The sequence below is a fragment of the Palaemon carinicauda genome, chromosome 13, assembly GCF_036898095.1.
Source record: "Palaemon carinicauda isolate YSFRI2023 chromosome 13, ASM3689809v2, whole genome shotgun sequence".
NCBI classification, from domain to species: Eukaryota; Metazoa; Arthropoda; class Malacostraca; order Decapoda; family Palaemonidae; genus Palaemon; species Palaemon carinicauda.
This window is the reverse complement of record NC_090737.1, coordinates 29,073,172-29,090,874: the sequence shown is the minus strand read 5'-3', so window position 1 is coordinate 29,090,874 and position 17,703 is coordinate 29,073,172. Positions and strand designations below refer to the sequence as shown.

The window sequence follows — 17,703 nt, the reverse complement described above, 5'->3', positions numbered from 1 at the left end:
ATAATTTCTGATATATGCATATATATACATATATATATATATATATATATATATATATGTATGTATGTATGTATGTATATGAGTATATATATATATATATATGTATATATATATATATATATATATGAGTATATATATAATGTATATATATATATCTATATATATATATATATATATATATATATATATATATATATATATATTCAGTATAAACATATTCATATACATATACATATATTCAAATATATATATATATATATATATATATATATATATATATAGATATATATACTGTATATATATATATATATATATATATATATATATATATATATATATATATATATATATATATATATATATATATATATACTGTATATGTATATATGAGAGAGAGAGAGAGAGAGAGAGAGAGAGAGAGAGAGAGAGAGAGAGAAATAATAAAAATGCTTCGCTCTTACTACATACGTGGACTCGGACTTTGTGTTTACTAGTGTACGCGACCCGCTATCCATTCAAGCTGAAAGGGCGCTGAATCATTGTCCATATATTCATGACGAATAACAATTACTTCTTTTCTGATTATCCCTATATTTTTATGATAAATACTTATCTGTCATTTTTAACATGTCCCGAACACTGGTTATAATAATAATCAAAATTAAGAAACACCACAATAATAAAAAAGAGAAGAAACACCACCAAAGTATAGCCAGTCTAGGAAATAAATTCACCTCGAAAGACCACCTTAGCCTCGTTAAGCGAACCATCACCACCTATTAAACGCGATCGTTCTACAGTTGTCTCGTTACCTGAGCGGAAATTCACGAGTCTCTGACCTCATTATTAATTGTCTTACCTCTAGGATGCATTCCTTCTGACGTCATCACATTTCCTTATTACGTCACGGCCGCAATCCAATAAGGCGTCATTATTTTCGCTCGGCGCGTCACTGATGATTCGATTTGCGCGTCAATATCGATCAAAGGGGAGCTTAGAGAAAGATCTTATAATAATTTTAGCTCTTTTTGTTGTTTATTTTATATTTTTACAAATATTTTCTTTGCTAGGAGCCTCGGAACGCCGGGGGAGGAGAAAGGAATCAATTTGCATGTGATCTAACTGGGTAATTTGTTTACGCCGGCATTACAGCATCCTGTTCCATACGTAAGCGGAAGGCGGCGTAACCAGTGTTGCGTAGGTCTGATTAGGCGTTTGATTGCCTTATGACACATGATATAAGAGGCTTAACTAAGACGTCTGTAGAAGATTCCTGGTTCTGACGAGTGTCTGAGACCGTAATGGAAAAGGAAATTAAGTTTCTTTTCAGAAGTTCAAACTTCCAGCAAATGTTTTTTTTTTTTTTTTTTTTATGTTAAATTGGTTGACATAAGTCTCTCTTTATATTTCGTAAATGACAGATCTATTTTAATGTTGTTACTGATTTTGAAATACCTTATACTTTTTTATTCCTTACTTCTCTTATACTTTATAGTTTATTTGTGTGGTTATTTCCTCTCCTCACTGGATATTTTCCTTGTTAGAGGCCTTGAGCACAAAGCATCCTGCTTTTCCAACAAGGGTTGGAGCTTAGATGCTACTACTACTACTACTAATAATAATAATGATAATGATAATAATAATAATAATAATAATAATAATAATAATAATAATAATAATAATAATAATAATAATAATAATAATAATGATTATCATTATCATAATAAAAATAATTTAAACTGACTTAATCTTAGCGATCCACTTTTTATCAGGTTTAAAACTACCAAAAAAAAAAAAAAAAAAAAAAAACCTCATCCAATCAATCAACAGTGCACAATACACTTTTACGCGTTAGGGCGTGAATCTAAAAAAAAAAAAAATAAAAAAAAAAGCTCGACAATTATAAAATTAATTACTTTGCCTGAGCACCGACCGAGTCCTTACAATCCTACAATCTGACACCTGTAATGTTTCCTTTATTCCTCTTTCGGGCATAATAGCTCCTGAGATAATAGATCTCATTCAACCAGTCTTGATCTTATAATTAATTTATTTATTTGTTTGGCCATGCAATCTCTTTTCTTTATTATTATTATTATTATTATTATTATTATTATTATTATTATTATTATTATTATTATTATTATTATTATTATTATCATTATCATCATCATCATCATTATTTATTACTATTATTATCATTGTTATTATCTCTATAACTAATTCGTGTTATTTTCATTATAATTTTGTTACTATTTTACCATTAATATCATAATTAATTAGTGTTATTATTATACTTATTTTTAGCGTTATTGTGGTCATTATTACAATTATTATTGTTATTGTTATTAATATTATTATCGATGAGCTCTGAATATTTTTTCTTTTTCTCATTTCCATGTTCCTTTTAGTAAAGGCTACTTGAATCATAAAAATTCTTTATCTGCCGTCGCAATTACAATATCAACAGACCTTTTCTTTAAAATAGAGATATATCAGAAGATTAAAACCGGTTTCATACACGTATTTCTTAAGATTACAAAAAGCACCAGTTGTCTACCGGATGTCGTCTTGGTAGCTCTCTCTAAGTAGGTTGTTAGAAATAGGACTCTACTTAAACTGACCTTTTCAGGGAAGCAGGTGATTCATAGTCTGGAAATTTAGATGTAGGCGTAAGACTCATGATTTGTCAGACATTTATGAAGTATTTTATCTCGTAAGCTTTCCACCCTCACCCCTAGTTACTCTCTCTCTCTCTCTCTCTCTCTCTCTCTCTCTCTCTCTCTCTCTCTCTCTCTCTCTCTCTCTCTCTCTCTCCAGCGAAGCTTACTGTGGCACTTTCGAAATGATTTGATGTTGATTCTTCAGGGCCGTTATCACTTGGCGATGGGAGGGGAAACTGCGAAGATTACTCGCCCCAACAGAAAATCTAGAATTGTAAACTATTTTGATCCCAAGTTCGATTCCCTTTTGAGCGGAACTGTTCCTTATTGACAAGCTTTGGTCTCGCTGCCCCAGAATTCTATGTATAATGAAGTTTCGCTTCGTTCAATAAATGTAGCCCTGAAGAAGAATCGCATAAAATTGGCTCAAAACAGTTTTTGGCACCAAATAGTATATGGAGAAAGCTGACCAGAGGCATCAACCCCACATAGAAGTGGGAAAAGAAGAAGAAGAAGAAGAAGAAGAAGAAGAAGAAGATGATGATGATTCCCTTTTAAGTGGAACTGTTCCTTACTGACATGCTTTGGTCTCGCTGTTCCAGAATTCTCTCTAATGAAGAAGCTTCTTATCGTTCAGTAAATGTAGCCCTGAAGAAGAACCGCATTAAAAAAGTATCTCGAAACAGATGTTGGGGACAGATAGTATATGGAATAACGTGAATACAGATTTGTCCTATCCGGAAATCTAGGAAATATAACAACTGGAGCTTAGTTTGTAAGGAGATATTTTATCTTCGATTCTTAGAAGACACTAATGCGTTATACTTTAATTGGAAAAGGGACGATTAGGCTGGATACAATAGATTGCGCCGGACTTCTGTTTATTTGTTAATCTAATAAATGAAATTTATTTATTTCTTCGTGTTTGTACCGAATAAGTTCGTACATACGGAACGAGAAGGAAGACCGACTAATACATAATTCTATTTTCCATCATTTTCTATTTATTCTTTTCCTTTTATCTTTCTTTTTGTATACAGTGGTGACTAAGGCTGTTACGGACAGATCAGCCGCCTAATTTTAGCTGGACCACTCTGTCTAGAGAATAGAACGAACTGGAAATACTGTAATTAAAACGTAGACGACATTTTCACATAGTGGCCTTTAGGGGATTGGGCACAGATGCCTGTTGGAACCAATTCTTAAAGATAAACAATCTAGAAATCTCACGAAACGAGCCAGTATACATGAGTTTAAAGATTTAAAGGTCACTCATGATGGCAGAGGCAAGATACAGTAACATTGATCTAGCAAGCAACCCCTATTATCAATAATTGCTAAGCTACAACCCTAGTTTGGAAAAGCAGGATGATATAAGCCCTGGGGCTCCAACAAGGAAAATAGTCCAGAGAGGAATAGAAACAAGGAAAAATAAAATATCTTAGGAACAGTAATATTAAAATAAATATCTTCTATATAAACTATAAAAACTTTTTAACGAAACAAGAGGAAGATAAATAAGATAGAAAAGTGTGCCAGGGTGTACCCTCAAGCAAGAGAACTCTACCCCAAGACAATAGAAAACCATATGATCAGTGCCTAAGCCCTCTTCATACCCAAGCTAGGAACAGGGAGGGACAGACAGTGGCTGTTGGTGACTAAGTATGTAGATCTATATACTTCCCCAAAACCCCCATCCTTAGCTCACAAGGATGGCGAGATTTCAAACACTAAAGAAACTAACGAATTACAGAGGGACTCGAACCCCAGTCTAACAGATCGTCAGGCAACGCCGTTTCCAATAGACCACCACAACCCTAGATCAAGGTTGTGGCATGATCCCGTTGTATTTGTCAATATTTGATCCATATATCCTTCTCTTCAGTGGGGATACTTTAGTAGTGAAAGGGTTCGTGTATCGCCATGATCAAGCAAAGCTGTACTAGTCAGGGACATCCATACAAGGTTGGTTTGTTGTGAGCGATCAGACTAAAGTTTACCACCATCACCAATCCTCACTGGCCAGCGTGGTAAGGTAAATGGCCATACCCCAGGCATGACTAAGGACATGTCTGAAGCTTTTGTCTTACAGTGGACTAGAAATGGCTGAATTTGTTGTTGTTGATGTTGTTGTTGTAATAAAAAGTCGCCCACAATCACCAATCCGCACTGGCCAGTATGGTGACGAAAACGGCCAAACCCCCAGACATGGCTAAGGACATGTTTGAGGCCTTTGTCCTGCAGTGGGCTAGAAATGGCTGTATTTGTTGTTGTTGTAGCTGTAATCAATTAATAAGGGAAAATAACCAAACTTCAGATCATGTTATGACGTAATGATGAAAATGGCCAAACACCATACATGACTAAGGAGAAATGACTGCATTTGTTGTTGTTGTTGTTGCTGTTGTTGTTGTAATCGATTGATAAGGAAAAGATAACCAAACTCCAGATCATGTTCTGACAATGATGAAAATGGCCAAACACCATATATGACTAAATACATGCCTGAAGCCTTTGTCCTGCAGTACACTAGAAATGGTTGCATTTGTTGTTGTTGTTGCTGCTGCTGTTATTGGTGTAATCAATTGATAAAGGAAAAAAATAAGCAAACTCCAGATCATGCTCTGACGTAAATTCCATTCATCATCGACTGAAGTTAATAGAGGTTCACATGAAAAAAAAGTACGACACATGAAAAAAAAAATAGTACGACACAAATAACAGCCATTGTAATCGTATCTGACGTCTCCCTTTGATCGGGAAAGACATTTTTTTTCTAAAATGCGTATTGCGTCAAACCTTTAAAAACGAAATACATAATGGCTGCGTATAATTATTCGACCTTTCATTTGTTTCCTTCGATTTTTTTTTTCAAGTCTGGTCAACAACGCATTATAATCCTCAGCTTCAGTTTATGGATATATGATATAATTATGCCAAGGTCAAGAGGATGGGAAAATCAGCTTCTTCGTCTAGGCCTATCCTCATATCAACAACAAATGCAGCAATTTCTAGTTCATTGATGGATATAGGCCTCATGCATATCAATCTATGACTAGGGTTTGGCCAATTTTTATTCCCACGCAGGCCACTACGGATTGGTGATGATGGTAGATTTTCGTCTGATCGCTCAGCAAACCAACCTAGTATGGGTGACCCTAACTAGTACAACTTTGCTGATCATCTCGATACGCAAATCCTTTTACCACGTTAAGGTATCCTCACTCAGAAAGGGATATCCTCTTCTAAGCCTGAAGAAATAAGAACATGGTCTATGGGTAACTGGAAAAATTAGTTTTGAGATCATACACAAACAAAAGGACCATTAGAACTGGTTCTTAACATATGACAAAACCAGAAAATAAACATTTATTCTGATTAAAACAAGGAAAAGTGTAGCAAATCTTGTCATTTCATTATGAGAGACATGACAGGTTAAGAGAAAATTAGTCCTGCAATTCGTGTCGCTATTGCTCTGTTTACAGGAGGCTTAGATGGGGTCAAGAAAAGGTGATCAGAAGTTACTATAAAAACAGATGTGTCTGTAACCATAGAAAAGATGCTACAATCACCATTGAGCAGATGTTACTATAATTGTAGAATGTGTTACAAACACAATATAAAAGAGGTTGTTATAATCATAGAATCTATGATAAAGTCACCATATTATTATTATTATTATTATTATTATTATTATTATTATTATTATTATTATTATTATTATTATTATTATTATTACTTGAATAAAACACCATGCCTGTGTCTGAAGATCTTGAGTATTAAAAATCCACAATCATATGCGTTGTATATTTAAAAATAGCGCAAAAGCTCCTGCTATTCTTAAATACACAACGCCTATAATTGTGGATTTTTAATACACATTATTATTATTATTATTATTATTATTATTATTAGTAGTAGTAGTAGTAGTAGTAGTATTATCATCATAATTTTGATAATTATTATTATTATTATTACCTCCGCCAACAAAGTTGGAAGGAGGTTATATTTTTGCCCCTGTTTGTGTGTTTGTAATTTGTGTGTGTGTGTGTGAACAGTTTTCTGGCCACAATTTTAGTCGTAATGAAACTTGCGGGGAATAAATTTGTGTAAAAAAGCTGGTAATTATTAAATTTGGAAAGGGCAAGGTCACGGTCAAGCAAAAGTTCCAAATCGCGACATCATTGTCACAGAGACTTAAAATTTGGTTCATATTTGAGTGTATTAAAATCCACGCCAATTAATACATGTTAAGGTCAAAGGTTAAGTTCGCGCAAAAGGTCGAGAAATAAGGTCTGCGCTTTACTGAGTGTTCCTCTAGTTAATTATCATCATTATTAGGGGAAACTGTTTCGTCACAGTCGCCAATCCCATCAAACATTCCAACTTTGTTCTCCTTTGACATTTCATAGAAAGGATAGTTCTACCCTCTTGACTCACACGTCATGTGACTCAGTTCTTCGTTGTCTCTGAAATTATAGGTTAGATATAAATTCATTCTTGTGTCAGGCATTTCCAGTCTTCTTTGTCTTCTTTTATTATTGAAAATACCAGATACGAATTTTTACGGGATCCTTATGGAAAAATTCATAAGTGACCAGGGTCTTTTACCATGACCAAGAAAATTTTCCAAATCGTTATTTTTCCTTAATCTTGCTTTTCCAACTAGGGTTGAAGTTTAGAGGATAATAATAATAATAATAATAATAATAATAATAATAATAATAATAATAATAATAATAATCACTTAATCTTGCTTTTCCAACTAGGGTTGAGTCTTAGACGATGAAGATGATGATGATAATGATAATTATAACAATAATAATAATAAGCATAATCATAATCATAATAAGGATAATAATGATAATAAGGATGATAATGATGATAATGATGATAATGATAATAATGATGATAATAATGATAATGATAATATTCTCATCCTGTTGTTTATTTCGAAATAAGTTTTTTTATTGTTTATTTCAAAATGAGTGTTCTCATTCTATCGTTTATTTCGAAATAAGTGATCTCATACTTTTGTTTATTTCGAAATAAGTGTTCTCATTGTATTGTTTATCCACCACTTATTTTGGAACATAGCTAAGTACTCTAAACAACCCTACCTTGCAGGTAGTTTCGGTAACGATCAATGCTGTTACGAGAACCTAATGTTTTTGTTTGTATGCTTCAGGGCATAGGTGTTTTTGTAAGAATCATCCCATTAGTCTGACATAATGTTTTCATTTTAACTTGTTCATGTCCCATCGTTTTCTCCTGTCAAAAGAAGCCTATCGAAATATACGCCATTTTTTTCATAAAGACCGCCCATGAATGGCAGAGGCAAGGGACAGTGACAATGCCCTAGGTAGCAGGACAATGCTCTAGAAACTGACCAACTATACTTATGATCAGCGCCAAAGCCCCATCTCCACCCAAGCTATGACCAGGGAGGGCTGGCAATGGCTGCTGATGACTCGGCAGGTATACCTATAGGCACCCACATCCTTAGCTCGCAATGATAGTGCGGTTGCAGATACAAGGGATTATCAAGCCTGAGTGAGACTTGAACCCTAGTCCAGCAGATCGCACAGGCAGGGACGTTTTCAATATGCCACACTGATTAAAACCTTCTTACTTCACTTTTAGGACTGATTTTCTGGTCCTATACAGTAGGGGAACCCTACTCTCTACAAGACCTCCACAGTCATTTTATCATGCTCGTTACAAAGCATTCAACGTTTCATACCGCATATTGCTCGTTTATTGTCGATTCCACACTATCGAAGCACTTTGAGTACAAGAGAGTCTTCCAGTGTCATCTTGAAAGCCCTAATATCTTCAGTCTTTCGAATGTCTAGAGGGAGCTTATTGTATAGTCTCGGGGCCACATGTTTAAAGGCCTAGGATCTTTAAACAGTAGACATACTGTATATCTAGGTTCCAATAATTTGAAACCATCTCTAACTATTCTTCTGTCAACACGATTTGTGGCTGCTCAATATGCAGCAATTCTCTTAGATATTTTGGACGTCCGGTTCTGATAACTTGATGGATTATTGTACGTATTCTAAACTATTTTCTTAAATAGGCAGCGTGTAAATCTATAAGTGTATGAGTGATCCTTTCAAGACTATCTTAAAATAGCCTTGGTCCTAAGCCTCCTATCTGCAACAAATCTAGATTTAATTTCGTTTTGGATTAATTGCATTCGACCTTGTTCAATGGTTCATTATGCTGTGAGGTTTCCTATTGGCTATCTTATTGTGTTTCATGGTTTCATAGATTAGATTCTGGATCCTGGAAACTGATTCCCATATCTGATATTCATCTAGAAGAAGCGAGCTTATGATTTTCTGCAATTAACCATTTGCCTATCTAAAATCATTCTTCATTCGTAGGGGTCTCTTATCTAGATGAGAATCCAGTGCTTGAGTTCTTGGAAGCATAAAGGTAGCATTTACATGAATTAAGTTAGTATGAACAGTCCTTTTTTATATGTCTGTAATAGGATAATTATGCAATTTTGGAACTGAGTAGGAAATTTCGTTATTTGTATGTCAGAGATAGGAAAATTAAGAAATTTTCCAATTAAATGAGTAGGAAAATGTATTCTACTGTATGTCAGAAATAGGAAAATTGGGCAATTTTGGAACTAAATGAGTATGAAAAGTTAATTTTGTATGGTCAAAAATAGGAAAATTAGGCATTTTTTGTAACTGAGTATGAAAAGTACTTTTTGGTAGATAAAAAAATAGGAAAAATAAGCAATTAAGTTATTGAGTAAAATATAGTATATTTACTTAGTAAATTATTTGAAGTTTAAAATGATAAAAATAAAAATGGAGATGAAATCTTTTTTAATCAAATCTGCCATTACCAAAAAAATATGACTATAAATTAGATTAATAACAATCATTAGTAGAGTTATTTCATACAGATCTTCAGACACCTTGGTATTTCATGGCGACATGAACTAACACAGGCAGAAGACAGACTTCTATTGCATCGTCGGTGTGATGTTAAAAGCTGAAATTGAACTAGCCATTATCATTTGCACTTTTACCATCTGGAAGCTGAAACCCTTTGTATTGTATCAGTAACACTTCCCATTGTTTAAAGAAGAGACAAAGAGCACTTTTATTAAAGCTCCCCCTCCCCCCCTCTCTCTCTCTCTCTCTCTCTCTCTCTCTCTCTCTCTGAGGTTTTGTGAATGAAGCTTGGTGGCCAAGGAGTAAAAGGGTGCGGCGTGTTTTTGAGACTTTACTCTCTCTCTCTCTCTCTCTCTCTCTCTCTCTCTCTCTCTCTCTCTCTCTCTCTCTTAAGCGAGGGATCTGAAAGCTTTTGGCACTATAGGATGTCTCTCTCTCTCTCTCTCTCTCTCTCTCTCTCTCTCTCTCTCTCTCTCTCTCTCTCTCTCTAAGCGAGGGATCTGAAAGCTTTTGGCACTATAGGATCTCTCTCTCTCTCTCTCTCTCTCTCTCTCTCTCTCTCTCTCTCTCTCTTCGCGTGTTTTGCTCTCGGATGACCAACAAAACGCCAGAGGTGGTTACCCGGATTCTTACTGCATTCCGAGCTTAGGCAAACGACCCTCCTCCTCCTCTACCTCTTTTACTACCCCACGCCTCTTCCCTTCCCCCACCGAAAGGCTGTGTCTTCACCCCCCCCCCCCCAACTAAAACCATCTGAGAAACCTCCTCCTCCTCCTTCATCTCACTCCTCCTTTTCGGTCTCCCCTTTCCACTCAACCTACCATGCCCTTTACCCTTCTACCTCTTCTTCTTCCCCTTCTCCTCCTCTTACTTCGTATTCTCCTCCCCTTCTCCTCCTCATACATATTCTTCTTCTCCCCCTTCTCCTCATCTTACTTCTTCATCTTCTACTCCATCTCCTCCTCTTTCTTCTTCTTGTCCCCCTTGTCCTCATCCTACTTCTCTCCCTTCTCCTCTTCCTACTTCTTCTTCTCTCCCTTCTCCTCTTCCTACTTCTTCTTCTCTCCCTTCTCTTCCTCCAACTTCTATTTCTACCCCTTCTCCTCCTCTTACTTCTATTTCTACCCTTTCTCCACCTCTTACATCTTCTTCTCTTACCCTTCTCCTGTTATTTCTTCTTCTCGTACCCTTCTCCTGTTATTTCTTCTTCTCCTACCCTTCTCCTCTTATTTCTTCTTCTCCCCCTTCTCCTCCCTTTACATTTTCTTCTCCCCCTTCTCTTCCTCTTACATTTTCTTCTCCCCCTTCTCTTCCTCTTACATCTTCTTCTCCCCCTTCTCCTCCTCTTACATCTTCTTCTCCTCCTTCTCCTCCTCTTACATCTTCTTCTCCTCCTTCTCTTCCTCTTACTTCTTCTCCTCCCCCTTCTCTTCCTCTTACTTCTTCTCCTCCCCCTTCTCTTCCTCTTACTACTTCTCCTCCACCTTCTCTTCCTCTTTTTTCTTCTCCTCCACCTATTCCTCCTCTTACTACTTCTCCTCCCATTTCTCCTCCCCCTTCTCCTCCTCTTACTTCTTCTCCTCCTCTTACTTCTTCTCCTCCACCTTCTCCTCCTATTTCTTCTCCTTCTACCACTTCTCCTCCACTTACTTCTTCTTCTCCCCCTCCTCCTCCTCTTACTTCTTCTTCTTCTACCACTTCTGATCCTCTCACTTCTTCTTCTTCTACCACTTCTCCTCCTCTTGCTTCTTCTTCTTCTCACCCTTTTCCTCCTCTTGCTTCTTCTTCTTCTCCCCCTTTTCCTCCTCTTAGTTCTTCTTCTTCTCCCCCTTTTCCTCCTCTTAGTTCTTCTTCTTCTCCCCCTTTTCCTCCTCTTACTTCTTCTTCTTCTCCCCTTTTTCCTCCTCTTACTTCTTCTTCTTCCCCTTTTCTTCCTCTCCCTACTTCTTCTTTTCCCCCTCTTCCTCCTCTTACTTCTTCTTCTCCCCCCCTTTCTCCTCCTCCTTATTTCTTCTTCTCCTCGCCCTTCATCTCCTCTTACTTCCTCTCCTCGCCCTTCTCCTCCTCTTACTTCTTCTTCTCCTCCTCTTACTTCTTCTTCTCCTCACCCTTCTCCTCCTCTTACTTCTTCTTCTTCTCTCCCTTCTCCTCCTCCTACTTCTTCTTCTCCCCCTACTACTTATCCTCCCCTTCTCCCACTCTTACTTCTTCACCTTCTCTTCCTCTTACTTCTTCTCCTCCTCCTACTTCTTCTTCTCCCCCTTTTTTTCCTCTTACTTCTTCTTCTCTTCCCCCTTCTCCTCTTCTTACTTCTTCTTTTTCTGCCCTTTCTCCTCCTCCTACTTCTTCTTCTCCTCCCCCTTCTTTTCTTCTTACTTCTCCTCCCACACCTTCTCCTCCTCTTACTTTTTCTTTTCTCCCTTCTCCTCCTCCTACTTCTTCTCCTCCCACTCCCCCTCCTCCTCCTAATTCTTCATCTGCTCCTACTTCTTCTCCAACACATTCTTTTCCTCTTACTACTTCTCCTACCCCTTCTTTTCCTCTTACTACTTCTCCTACCCCTTCTTTTCCTCTTACTTCTTCTCCTACCCCTTCTTTTCCTCTTACTTCTTCTCCTCCCCCTTCTTTTCCTCTTACTTCTTCTCCTACCCCTTCTTTTCCTCTTACTTCTTCTCCTCCCCCTTCTTTTCCTCCTACTTCTTCTCCTCCCCATTCTTTTCCTCCTCCTTACTACTTCTTTGCCTCCACCTTCTCCTCCTCTTACTTCATCTTCTCCTCCTCCTTACTACTTCTTCTTCTTCTCCTCCCCCTTCTACTCTTCCTACTTCTTCGTATCCCTTTTTCCTCCTCTTACTTCTTCTTTTGCCCCTTCTCCTCCTCTTACTTCTTCTTCTCCACCTACTTCTTCTCCTCCTCCTCTCTTCTCTTCTTTTCTCCCCTTCTTCTCTTCTTCTTCTTCTTCCCCTTCTCCTCTCTTCTTTTTCCCTCTCTCTCTCTTACCTTCTTGTTCCTCCTACTCCTCTTCCCCCTCTTCCTCCTCTTTCTTCTTCTTCTTCCCCCTCTTCCTCCTCTTACTTCTTCTTCTTCTCCACCTTCTCCTCCTCTTATCTCTTCTCCTTCTACCACTTCTCCTCCACTTACTACTTCTCCCCCTCTTCCTCCTCTTACTTCTTCCCCTTTTCCTCCTCTTACTTCTTCTTTTTCTTCCCTTTTTCCTCCTCTTACTTCTTCTTTTTCTTCTCTTTTTCCTCCTCTTACTTCTTCTTTTTCTTCCCCTTTTCCTCCTCTTGCTTCTTCTTTTTCTTCCCCTCTTCTTCCTCTTACTTCTTCTTTTTCTTCCCCTCTTCTTCCTCTTACTTCTTCTTTTTCTCCCCCTCTTCTTCCTCTTACTTCTTCTTGTTCATCCCCTCTTCCTCCTCTTACCTTTCTTCTAACACTTCTCCTCCTCTTACTTCTTCTTCTCCCGCTCTTCCTCCTCTTTCTTCTTCTTCTTCTTCTCCCCTTTTCCTCCTCTTACTTCTTCTTATCCTCCTTTTCCTCCTCTTACTTCTTCTTCTCCCCCTTTTCCTCCTCTTACTTCTTCTTCTCCCCCTTCTTCTTCCTCTCTTCCTCTTTTTCTTCTCTCCCTCTTTCTCCTCCTACTTCTTCTCTTCCTCTTTTTCTTCATCTTAATTCTTCTCCTCCACCTTCTACTCCTCCTTATTTCTTCTCCTTCTACCACTTCTCCTCCACTTACTTATTTTTCTCCCCCTCTTCCTCCTCTTACTTCTTCTTCTCCCCCTTCTCCTCCTCTCACTTCTTCTTCATCTACCACTTCTGCTCCTCTTACTTCTTCTTCTCCACTTCTGCTCCTCTTACTTCTTCTTCTTCTCCCCTTTCCTTCCTCTTACTTCTTCTTCTCCCCCTTTTCCTCATCTTACTTCATCTTCTTCTCCCCCTCTTCGTCCTCTTATTTCATCTTCTCCTCCCCCCTCTTCTCCTCTTACTTCTTCTTCTCCTCCCCCTCTCCTCCTCTTATTCTTCTTCTCCCCTTCTCCCCCTCCTACTTCTTCTCCTCCCCCTTCTCTTCCTGTTACTTCTTCTTCTTCTTCTCCCCTTCTCCACCTCTTACTTGTTTTTCTCCCCCTTCTCCACCTCTTACTTCTTTATATCCTCTCTCTTCTCCTCCTATTACAACTTCTTATCTGCCTCGTTTTCCTCCTCTTACTTCTTCTTATCCACCCCCTCTTCCTCCTCTTACTTCTTCTTCTACTCCCCCTTCTTCTTCTTCTTCTTCTTCTTCTTCTTCTTCTCCACCTCTTACTTCTTCTTCTTCCCCCCATTCTCCTCCTTTTACTTCTTTATCTCTTCCCTCTTCTCCTCCTCTGACTTTTTATCCCACCAATTTTCCTCCTCTCACTTCTTCTTCTTCTCCCCCTTTTCCTCCTCTTACTTTATCTTCTTCTCCCCCTTTTCTTCCTCTTACTTTATCTCCTTCTCCCCCTTTTCTTCCTCTTACTTTATCTCCTTCTCCCCCTTTTCTTCCTCTTACTTTATCTTCTTCTCCCCCTCTTCCTCCTCTTACTTCTTCTTCTCCCCCCCCTTTCCCTCCTCTTACTACTTCTACTCCCCCTTTCCCTCCTCTTACTTCTTCATCTCCCCCTGTTCCTCCTCTTACTTCTTCTTCTCCCCCTTTTCCTCCTCTTACTTCTTCTTCTCCCCCTTTTCCTCCTCTTACTTCTTCTTCTCCCCCTTTTCCTCCTCTTACTTCTTCTCCTCCCCCTTCTCCTCCTCCTTAATTCTTCTTCTTCTTCTACTTCTTCTTCTTCTTCTTCTTCTTCTCCTCTTACTTCTTATCCTCCCAATTTTCCTCCTCTTACTTCTTCTTATCCTTCCCCTTTTCCTCCTATTACATCTTCTTATACTCCCCCTCTTCCTCCTCTTACTTCTTCTTCTCCTCCCCCTTCTCCTCCTCTTACTTCTTTTTTTCTCCACTTCTCCACCTCTTACTTCTTCTTCTCCCCCTTCTCCTCCTTTTACTTCTTTATCTCCTTCCTCTTCTCCTCCTCTTACTTATTCTTATCCTCCCAACTTTCCTCCTCTTACTTCTTCTTCTCCACCTTTTCCTCCTCTTACTTCTTCTTAACATCCCCCTCTTCCTGGTCTTACTTTTTCTTCTCCTTCCCCTTCTCCTCCTCTTGTTTCTTCTTCTTCTTCATCTCTTACTTCTTTTTTTTCCCTTTTCCACCTCTTACTTCTTCCTCTTATTACTTATTCTTCTTCTTCTTTTCCCCCTTCTCCTCCTCCTTATTTCTTCTTCTTCTTCTTCTTCTTCTTCTTCTTCTTCTTCTTCTCTTACTTCTTTTTTTCTCCCCTTTTCCACCTCTTACTTCTTCTTTTCCCCCTTCTCCGCCTATTACTTCTTCTTCTTCTTCTTCTCCCCCTTCTCCTCCTTTTACTTCTTTATCTCCTCCCTCTTCTCCTCCTCTTACTTCTTCTTATCTCCCAATTTTCCTCCTCTTACTTCTTCTTATACTCCCACTCTTCCTCCTCTTACTTCTTCGTCTCTTCCCCCTTCTCCTCCTCTTATTTCTTCTTCCTCTCCCCCTTCTCCTACTTCTTCTCCTCTCCTATCTCCTCCTCTTACTTCTTTTTTCTCCCCTCCTCCACCTCTTACTAAGTCTTCTTCTCCCCCTTCTCCTCCTTTTACTACTTTATTTCCTTCCTCTTCTCCTCCTCTTACTTCTTCTTATCTTACTAATTTTCCTCCTCTTACTTCTTCTTCTTCCCCTTCTCTTCCTCTTACTTCTTTTTCTCCCCTTCTCTTCCTCTTACTTCTTCTTCTACCCCTTTTCCTCCTCTTACTTCTTCTTCTACCCCTTTTCCTCCTCTTACTTCTTCTTCTACCCCTTTTCCTCCTCTTACTTCTTCTTCTCCCCCTCTTCCTCCTCTTACTTCTTCATCTTCTCCCCCTCTTCCTCCTCTTACTTCTTCTTCTTCTTCTCCCCCTCTTCCTCCTCTTATTTCTTCTTCTTCTTCTTCTCCCCCTCTACCTCCTCCTACTTCTTCTTCTCTCCCTCTTCCTCCTCTCTCCCTCTTCCTCCTCTTACTTCTTCTTCTCCCCATTTTCCTCTTCTTACTTCTTTTTTTTCTCCCCATTTTCCTCCTCTTACTTCTTATTCTCCCCATTTTCCTCCTCTTACTTCTTCTTCTCCCCTCTTCCTCCTCTTACTTCTTCTTCTTCTCAACCTCTTCCTCCTCTTACTTCTTCTTCTTCTCCCCTCTTCCTCCTCTTACTTCTTCAACCTATCTTCCCCCTTCTCATTTTCCTCGTCTTACTTCTTCTTCTCCTCCTCTTCCTCCTCTTATTCTTCTTCTTCTCCCCCTCTTCCTCCTCTTACTTCTCATACTTCTACCACTTCTCCTCCACTTACTTCTTCTTCTCCCCCTCTTCCTCCTCTTACTTCTTCTTCTTCCCTTCCTCTACTTCTTCTTCTCTTTTACTTCTTCTTCCACCTATCTTCCCCCTTCTCATTTCCCCCTCTTACTTCTTCTTTTCCTCCCCATTCTCCTCCTTCTCCTCCTTCTCCTTCTCTTACTTCTTCTTCTTCTTCTCCTTTTTCACTCTTTTACTTCTTTTCCTCCTTTTCCTCCTCCTCCTCCTACCTCTTCTTTTCCTCCCCCCTTCTCCTGCTCCTACTTCTTCTTCTCCTCCCCATTCTCCTCCTCCTACTTCTTTTTCTCCTCCCCCTTCTCTCTTCTACTTCTTTTTCTCCTCCCCCCTTCTTCTCTTCCTACTTGTTCTTCTCCTCCTCCTTCTCCTTCTCCTCCTCCTACTTCTTCTTCTCCTACCCCTCCTCATCTTCCTTACTTATTCTTCTCGTATCCCTCCTCCTGTTCCTTACTTTTTCTTCTCCTACCCCTTTTCCTCCTCCTTACATCTTCTTCTCCTACCCCTTCTCCTCCTCCTTACATCATCTTCTCCTACCCCTTCTCCTCCTCCTTACATCTTCTTCTCCTACCCCTCCTCCTTACATCTTCTCCTACCCCTTCTCCTCTTTCTTACTTCTTCTTCTCCTACCCCTTTTCTTCCTCCTTACATCTTTTTCTCCTACCCTTTCTCCTACACCTTACATCTCCTTCTCCTACCCCTTCTCCTCTTTCTTAATTCTTCTTCTCCTACCCCTTCTCCTCTTTCATAATTCTTCTTCTCCTACCCCTTCTCCTCTTTCTTAATTCTTCTTCTCCTACCCTTCTCCTCTTTCTTACTTCTTCTTCTCCTACCCCTTCTCCTACTCCTTACATCTTCTTCTCCTACCCCTTCTCCTCTTTCTTACTTCTTCTTCTCCTACCCGTTCTCCTACTCCTTACATCTTTTTCTCCTACCCCTTCTCCTCCTCCTTACATCTTCTTCTCCTACCTCTTCTCCTCTTCCTTACTTCTTCTTCTCCTACCCCTTCTCCTACTCCTTACATCTTCTTCTCCTAACCCTTCTCCTACTCCTTACATCTTCTTCTCCTACCCCTTTTCCTCCTCCTTACATCTTGTTTCCTACCCCTTTTCCTCCTCCTTACATCTTGTTTTCCTACCCCTTCTCCTCTTTCTTACTTCTTCCTCTCCTGCCCCTTTTCTTCTTCCTTACTTCTTCTTCTCCTACCCATTCTCCTCCTCCTTCTTTTTCTCCTCCCCCTTCTTCTCCTCCTACTTGTTCTTCTCCTCCTCCTTCTCCTCCTCCTCCTCCTACTTCTTCTTCTCCTACTTCTTCTTCTCCTACCCCTCCTCATCTTCCTTACTTCTTCTCCTATCCCTTCTCCTCTTCCTTACTTTTTCTTCTCCTCCCCCTTCTCCTACTCCTCCCCCTTCTCCTACTCCTACTTCTTCTTCTCCTACCCCTTTTCCTCCTCCTTACATCTTCTTCTCCTACCCTTCTCCTCCTCCTTACATCTTCTTCTCCTACCCCTCCTCCTTACATCTTCTCCTACCCCTTCTCCTCTTTCTTACTTCTTCTTCTCCTACCCCTTTTCTTCCTCCTTACATCTTTTTCTCCTACCCCTTCTCCTCCTCCTTACATCTCCTTCTCCTACCCCTTCTCCTCTTCCTTACATCTTCTTCTCCTACCCCTTCTCCTCCTCTTA

The 17,703-nt window shown here is 39.1% G+C and overlaps 1 pseudogene; it reads right to left on the bottom strand.

The window, feature by feature from the left end:
• Positions 1-16,103, bottom strand: part of LOC137651483 (uncharacterized) — a 17,464-nt pseudogene extending 1,361 nt beyond the window's left edge.
• Between the last annotated feature and the right edge of the window lie 1,600 nt (positions 16,104-17,703).